At 41.2% G+C, this 7,102-nt stretch overlaps 1 long non-coding RNA gene across 1 annotated transcript; it reads left to right on the forward strand.

Annotated features, from left to right (window-relative positions):
• Positions 1 to 3,465: 3,465 nt before the first annotated feature.
• LOC311261257 lies at positions 3,466 to 3,907 on the forward strand. The gene is made up of 3 exons (XR_014623121.1): positions 3,466 to 3,532; positions 3,625 to 3,705; positions 3,824 to 3,907. It is a non-coding gene; the product is annotated as an uncharacterized lncRNA (long non-coding RNA).
• The last annotated feature ends 3,195 nt before the right edge of the window (positions 3,908 to 7,102 follow it).

Here is a 7,102-nt window from a genome sequence, read left to right on the forward strand (position 1 = left end):
CAACACGGCTGCTGCCGTAATAAAAATCACTGACAGAGTGTTAGATGCGGTCTTCTTTTCATTTTGAAGTTAACATCACTTTCTTTTATATTAGCCTTTGAGGAAGTGGTTGAATGTTTTATTTTATTTTAGGCTATTTTATTTCATTTAAATCAGCTGAAAATGAAATATAAAAACAGTCTCACGATGGCTCCTCACTTTGGTTTTATTTCACATATTAAACAAAGTAAAAGTTTATTCAGTGGATATTGTAACTTGTAGTAGCTTTTACCACCAACACACATCTGTGACCTAACATCCTGCTGAATAGACTGTGATGAGTCAGGTCGCTGGGTGACCGGAGGCTGAGGAGCTGGTCCTGAGTCAGCTCGCTGGGTGACCAGAGGCTGAGGGCGTCACACTCCCCCAGGACCCAACATTAGAGGCAGACACACACTTACTGTCTACAGATTGAACTAGAAGTCATTTAATCTTACACTCAATGCGGCGGCAAACTAGAAACACGGACTTTGAAATTACGTTGTTGGAGAAAGTACAATACTACTGATGGTTACTTTTGTAGCTATCTGTGGGAAATACAGAAAGCCAAATGAAATGTGAGCTATTTCTCTTTTTCTGGCTGCTGGAAGGTGATTGATTAACCTGCGAAGTGATTAAAAAAACAAAATAAAAATGCAGAGGATTGTTCAGACCTAAGAGCACGTCAGCGATGACGTGTAGCCTGATATTCGCTGCGCGGCCGGAGAATATAAATGACGGACTGATGAGGAGCGTCTACTGTTCGGTTCAGTCCTCGTCAGGGAGTGAGAGCTCATCTAAATGAATCTAAATTATCCTCCTGGTGTAAAACTATGTGAATTATTTCTGCTTCAACATGATCGGACTGAGAAGGAAAGGACAGCCGCTGTCAGACAGCTCCGTCAGACTCAGGGTTTCTTCAGGTAAACCTGCCAGTGAGCAGGTTAGGTTCACAGAGTCAGTTACCGCAGTAACAGACCCAGAGTTTAAGTTACCTCTCTTTCTGGAACTGTAAACTCAGAGTTTCTCTCATCTCAGGGTTAACAAACTCAGAGTTTTCACAAAACCCGCTTTCTGGAATACCCCCCTGGAATAGTAATAGCTTTCAGAACACAACACTATGCCCACTGTCTGTCATATGTGGCAGAAAGCTAGAATTAACTTGAATTGGATTAGAAGTGGGGGTCTAACACCTCAAGACCAGAGGGATGTAGTGTGAGAATCGTGATGTGTTTTCATATGCACGCATGTGCATGGTTTCAGACTGGTATATTATTCTTTATTTTAAAATTGTAATCCTGTAGGTTATCCCTTTTCTTTTCACTAAATGTATCTATAATCTAAATTTCTGTACCTGCAACAGAATACAGTTTCTTTTTTTGTATACTAGTGACATAATCCTGTTACATATATTCCATTACTCCCAAAGCCTGACTTTATAAACATGCAGTAAGCTACTACGGTGGCCAAGGGAACTCAATGCCCTGTACCTTAAGACACATGCACATGCAAATAGACGAAGGACAACCAAATTAGAAAACATTATTTTTGAAAACACATGCACAGCATTTACAAAACACAATGCAAATACACACAACACAACCAAGTACCACATACCATATAAAGTGGCTTTCAAGAAATTGAAAACAACAATGTAAAAAAAATAACTTGATTATTAGACCATTTATTGGGGTTATAAATATAATATATAAATATGTATATATTGAGTTTATAAAGAAGCCACTCTATAGACTGAAACAATTCTCTGAGCCAAAGCTTCTAGAGAATAAGTGTGTCTGTTTCTTGTAAATAGTCTTACTGAAGGAAAAAGGAAGGGACAAAGAAAGTTAAAGTTACACTGGAAAGTGGAAGCATTGCATCATAATGCACAGCGTCATTGTTTGAGTGTTCTCCAGTGTATGAAGAGATCGATCCCTTGAGCTTTATACCATCAAGACTCCAGACTGAAGAAAGCCACAGTGGAGTGGGAGCCAGAACCTGTCAACAGCCACAACTATGAATTCAGTTGCCATTGTCTTTCTCACCTTCCTGCTGGTCTTCTATGCACAAGGTACTGTGAAAAGTTTAGTGTTGTGTGATTATCTTGTCCTTCCTTCTTGTCAAGACATTACAGTTTACTTGTAATAGAACTGTAAAGCTGCATCTTTGAGCTCATTGTTTCGAAGTCCACAACTCTATTGTTTTGGTTGATTCTCATCACTCTTATCAGTTGTTACTGGCTGTAACAGGCAGCTATTTTCAGGGAAAAAGCTCAGCTAAACCAAATGTACACTACCCGTTTAGAACCATCAGCAGATCGACACAGCTAGTGACTAGCTGGTGAACACAGTGGAGCATCTAGCAGCTAAAAAAACCCAGATATTTTTCTTAGGAGTGGCTGAAGACCAAACCACAGCTAAAAGGGGGAGTGAGTATTGGACTTACAGGTAGGTGCAAACATGATCCCTAATGAATGATAATAATAAAGTTGCTTTTTGTCTGCTGGAGGTGTAAATGGGCAACTGTTTGCTAACATGATCCCATAAAGACTTCATAAAGTAATATGTCACATGTTGTGTTAACAGGTTCTTCCACTGCCTCCTTCAACTGCTTTCATGTAAATATAGGGAATCATAGACTTGATTTGGCAAGTTCTCTATTATAGGTTCAGGTTGACCAAGCAATTTTTAAAAAATTCTGCCACAAAAAGTCTGACCTTGTTTCCCCACAGCTCACTGTTGAGAATTCCTTTCAGCTCAACTGAGTGGGAAATTATAAAATCAATCAATCAATCAATCCTAAACAGAAAAATGGCTCTGTCGAGCGTAATCCAAGACTCTTTGAGCCCAGAGATTCCAAACTGATTAGAAAAGATGTTATTTAAGCACTTCTTAAAGCTGAAATCTTCAATGGGTTAGCTTGCACCACGTCTGAAGTAGGAGCTTGACTGCCTTTCGAGGGTGCAAATTGTGCTGACAAACCAACCAACCAACAAACAAACAAACGGGTGAAAACATAACCTTCTTGGCAGCAGTAGAAAAAAAAAACTAAAACAACAACAATTTTGCATTTAGATATGTAAGAATTATAGAAAACAAATAACACACTAATACCAAGAATAATCATTACATATATTTCCAAATGGAAGAAAGCTTTTTTTGTTTTTTCAATTATCAACAAGACTGTCAGGCTTTATTACATTTTCACTTTATCTTTATCACTGGGCTGCAGTCTGTCAAAGCTGACTTTTAGCTCTATTCACTGTATTAAACAAGTGACAATAGTTCTGACTCCAGAGCAGTCCTGCCTCTGACAAAACATGAATTCATGCTCATCATTCATGCTGACTGATTTAAAAGGTGACAAGATTGTCTATTCTTCCCACAGGTCAATAAAGCAATGGATCTAAGTGCAAATGTTTAAATGGTTATATCGGCAAGGTGAACCCAAAGCTCATTAAGTCAGGGCCAGTCATACACGACCCAAGTATCTTCTGTCCACAAACAGAGATTATGTGAGTAAAGCTTTATTAAACTACATTTCCTAACATTGCATTTTCCTGCATTGTTCAACTTCTCTCTGACAAAGCACTTTCTTCTCTTACAGTATCACAACAACAGCAGACAAGGAGAAATGTGTGAATCCTGAGTCACCATTCGGAAAACTCATTCTAGAAATCAAAAACAGGTAAGATCAGTTGGACAACATGACGTAGTGTTCATGCTCATGCTCTTCAATATCAGGTATTACTGTGAAGGTTTCTGATCTCATTGCTTTTTACTCATTGTGTCATGTGTTGTTCCAGGCATGAGAAGAACGGAGCTGTGAGCACAACAACGGCTGCAAGCTTGACCGGCCTCCACACGACATCCAGGCTGTCAGACCCTCCACCACTGCGCCGAAGAGGATAGACCTGAAACACTGTTGTTGAAATTAAGGCGTTCATCATCATTGCCTTTGTCATGTAAACAGTATAAGTGGCTATAAGTAGTCAAAGTGTCAATGGCCAGTCCTCTGTTTGTTTCCTCTTAAGTTAAGTTGTGTTCACATGTTTGCATATCAAGTCAATCACCTGTATATACTTTTTAAATTCCAAAAATAAAACACACCTGATTGGACTGTCTGTGATTTGTTTGTTTTGGTTCATGCATGTAAAAAAACAAACAAACAACACACACACACACACACACACACACACACACACACACACACACAAACTGACCTTATCTTCACCTAAGCTTACCTTAACCAGCTAATATAATGTAGCATGCAGTCTATATGTTCCATACTGTGTATGGCCAAAAGTATGCAGACGCTAATAAAACATTGGGCATTAAAGGATAACTACCGTTTTTTACAACCTGGACCTTATTTCTGGCAAAATATATGATCATTTACTCACCCAGATAACTTTGGTGTCATTCGGCGTCGTTCGGACGAAATTAGATCCAGTGTAGCGGCGATATATCCATATAATGGGAGAGACGGGGCAGCGACACACAGCCTCTATATAACGCATTATCTGCCACGAAACTAGTTAATTTCATCAATATTTTGTTATGAAATGCTAGCGCTATTAGCCTCTGAGTCCGGGCTCGTCCGTTATCAACATCCGGGGTCAAACTAGCAGTAGCAGCTACAGGTAAACAAGCCGCGCTGTCGCAGGTGCGCGCTAGAGCATGACACGGGAGTGGATTTTCACTCCCGTCCCATCCCACTCCCAGAGAAAAAATCCCATCCCATCCCAATCCTGTAAAATGACCCCCGCTCCCATCCCGCTCCCACTCAAAATTACTCCCACTCCCATCCCACTCCGTTTTTTAGTGGCCGGCCCGGCCGGAAGTCAAAGCACTGCTGGATGTGTAGTTCTAACGCAAGTCAAAATAGTTTTGGCTCACTGAAAGATGACTACAAAAATGGAGGACGTGTCTGTCCTTTTGGTTGTTTAACACGGCTGAAAATCATCGTCTATTAATGGTGTTCCCGCTCCTGCCCGCTCCCGTTGATTTTTATTCCCATCCCGTCCCAATCACGGGATTAATAAAACTTTGACTCCCATCCCGCGGGAATCCCATGGGAATCACGTGACCCGCGGGAATTCCCGAAAAATGTCATGCTCTAGTGCGCGCGCAGCTCAGAGACGACATCTTCCAGGTCAGAGGTAGTAGATCAGCCTACAGACCCCGGATGTTGACAATAGACGAGCCCGGACTCAGAGGCTAATAGCGCTAGCATTTCATAACAAAATATTGATGAAATGAACTAGTTTCGTGGCAGATAATGCGTTATATAGAGGCTGTGTGTCGCTGCCCCGTCTCTCCCATTATATGGATATATCGCCGCTACACTGGATCTAATTTCGTCCGAACGACGCCGAATGACACCAAAGTTATCTGGGTGAGTAAATGACCATATATTTTGCCAGAAATGAGGTCCAGGTTGTAAAAAACGGTAGTTATCCTTTAATCAGCCAAGAGATAAGAACCTAGCTGCAGGGATTTCATTTCTTTCAGGCAGAAGAGCATCAGTAGCTGTGTTTACAATGTGCCTTCATAGACCAGAAATAATCAGGATAATAACCCAATCAGAATAAAACAGTTAGAAGAGACTTGCCTGAAAGGGGTGTTTTAAACCTTTGATAATCTGTTCAAATATTACAACCTAATAACCGTGTAAGCGTTAACAGAATAAATTCTCTCTGGTTGGAATATATATATATATATATATATATATATATATATATATATATATATATTCTGTGCATGTTCACCTCAAATGGGGCTCACATTGGGGGATTTCATTTCTGGGAAGGACAGAAACATGGCAGTAGCAAAACAGAAGTCATTCGTTGGCGATCTGAAAAGATTCAAGGATTTGTGAACGCATTGATGGTCAAAAGGCTCGAAACAAGTTGTTCAAACAAGTGTCTGGAAAGATGAATGAAGCTGGTATCCACAAGACCAGAAACGCAAATATTGTTCCCAGGACACAACGTGGGCCCATCTAAAGAAATTCTATTAACAGGCAGAGCGAATGAATAAATTGTATTTTCTCGATAAAGATCAAGATTAAGATTGTCTTTATTTATCCCACAACGGGGAAATTCACATGTTACAACAGCTCGAGGTGCAGCAGTACAAGTAGAATCAGAAAAATATGCATAGAAATATTAAATAGAAAATAAATAGAAAAAAACACAAGATATTTACAAAAAACAATAAGATATTTACAAAAGGAAACAAGTGGGTGGAAAGTGACTGTTCATGTAGTGCTTGAGTTGAACAGTCTGATGGCTGTGGGGATGAATGATCTGCGGTAGCGCTCCTTCTTACACAGTGGGTATAAGAGTCTGCTGCTGAAAGAGCTGCGCAATGCTTCAACAGTCTGGTTCAGGGGGTGAGAGGTGTTGTCCATGATTGACATCAGCTTGGCTGACATCCTTCTCTCACCCACCATCTCTATGGAGTCCAGTGGACAGTCCAGGACAGAGCTGGCCCTCCTAACCAGTTTGTTCAGTCTCTTCCTGTCCCTGTCTGTGCTGCTACCTCCCCAGCAGACCACTGCATAAAGGAGCGCTGATGCCACCACAGTGTCATAAAATGTTCGTAGTAATGTCCTCTGCACCCCAAAGGACCTCAGTCTCCTCAGCAGATGGAGGTGACCTTGACCCTTCTTGTACAGGGCATCTGTGTTGTCAGTCCAGTCCAGTTTATTGTTTAGGTGAACACCCAGGTATTTGTATTTTGCCACCATCTCTATGTCCAAACCCTGGATGTTCACTGGTGTGATATGTGGTGTCTTCCTCTGGAAGTTGATCACCATCTCCTTTGTTTTACTGATGTTTATATGCAGGTGGTTGCATTCACACAGTTAACAAAGTCGTTGATGACCCCCCTATATTCCTGTTCCTTCCCCTCAGAGCACCGTACCCTGAGGGGCCCCCGTACTGCATAGAAGCACATCTGAGACAGTCCTTGAGTCTCACATACTTTGGTCTGTTGGTGAGAAAGTCTGTGGTCCATGCAGCCAGGTGATGGTCAACTCCCGCCCCTCCACTCCCGTCCAGTGTCGTGCTCACCTGGGG

The sequence above is a fragment of the Pagrus pagrus genome, assembly GCF_965226575.1.
Source record: "Pagrus pagrus genome assembly, chromosome: 8".
Classification (NCBI taxonomy): domain Eukaryota; kingdom Metazoa; phylum Chordata; class Actinopteri; order Spariformes; family Sparidae; genus Pagrus; species Pagrus pagrus.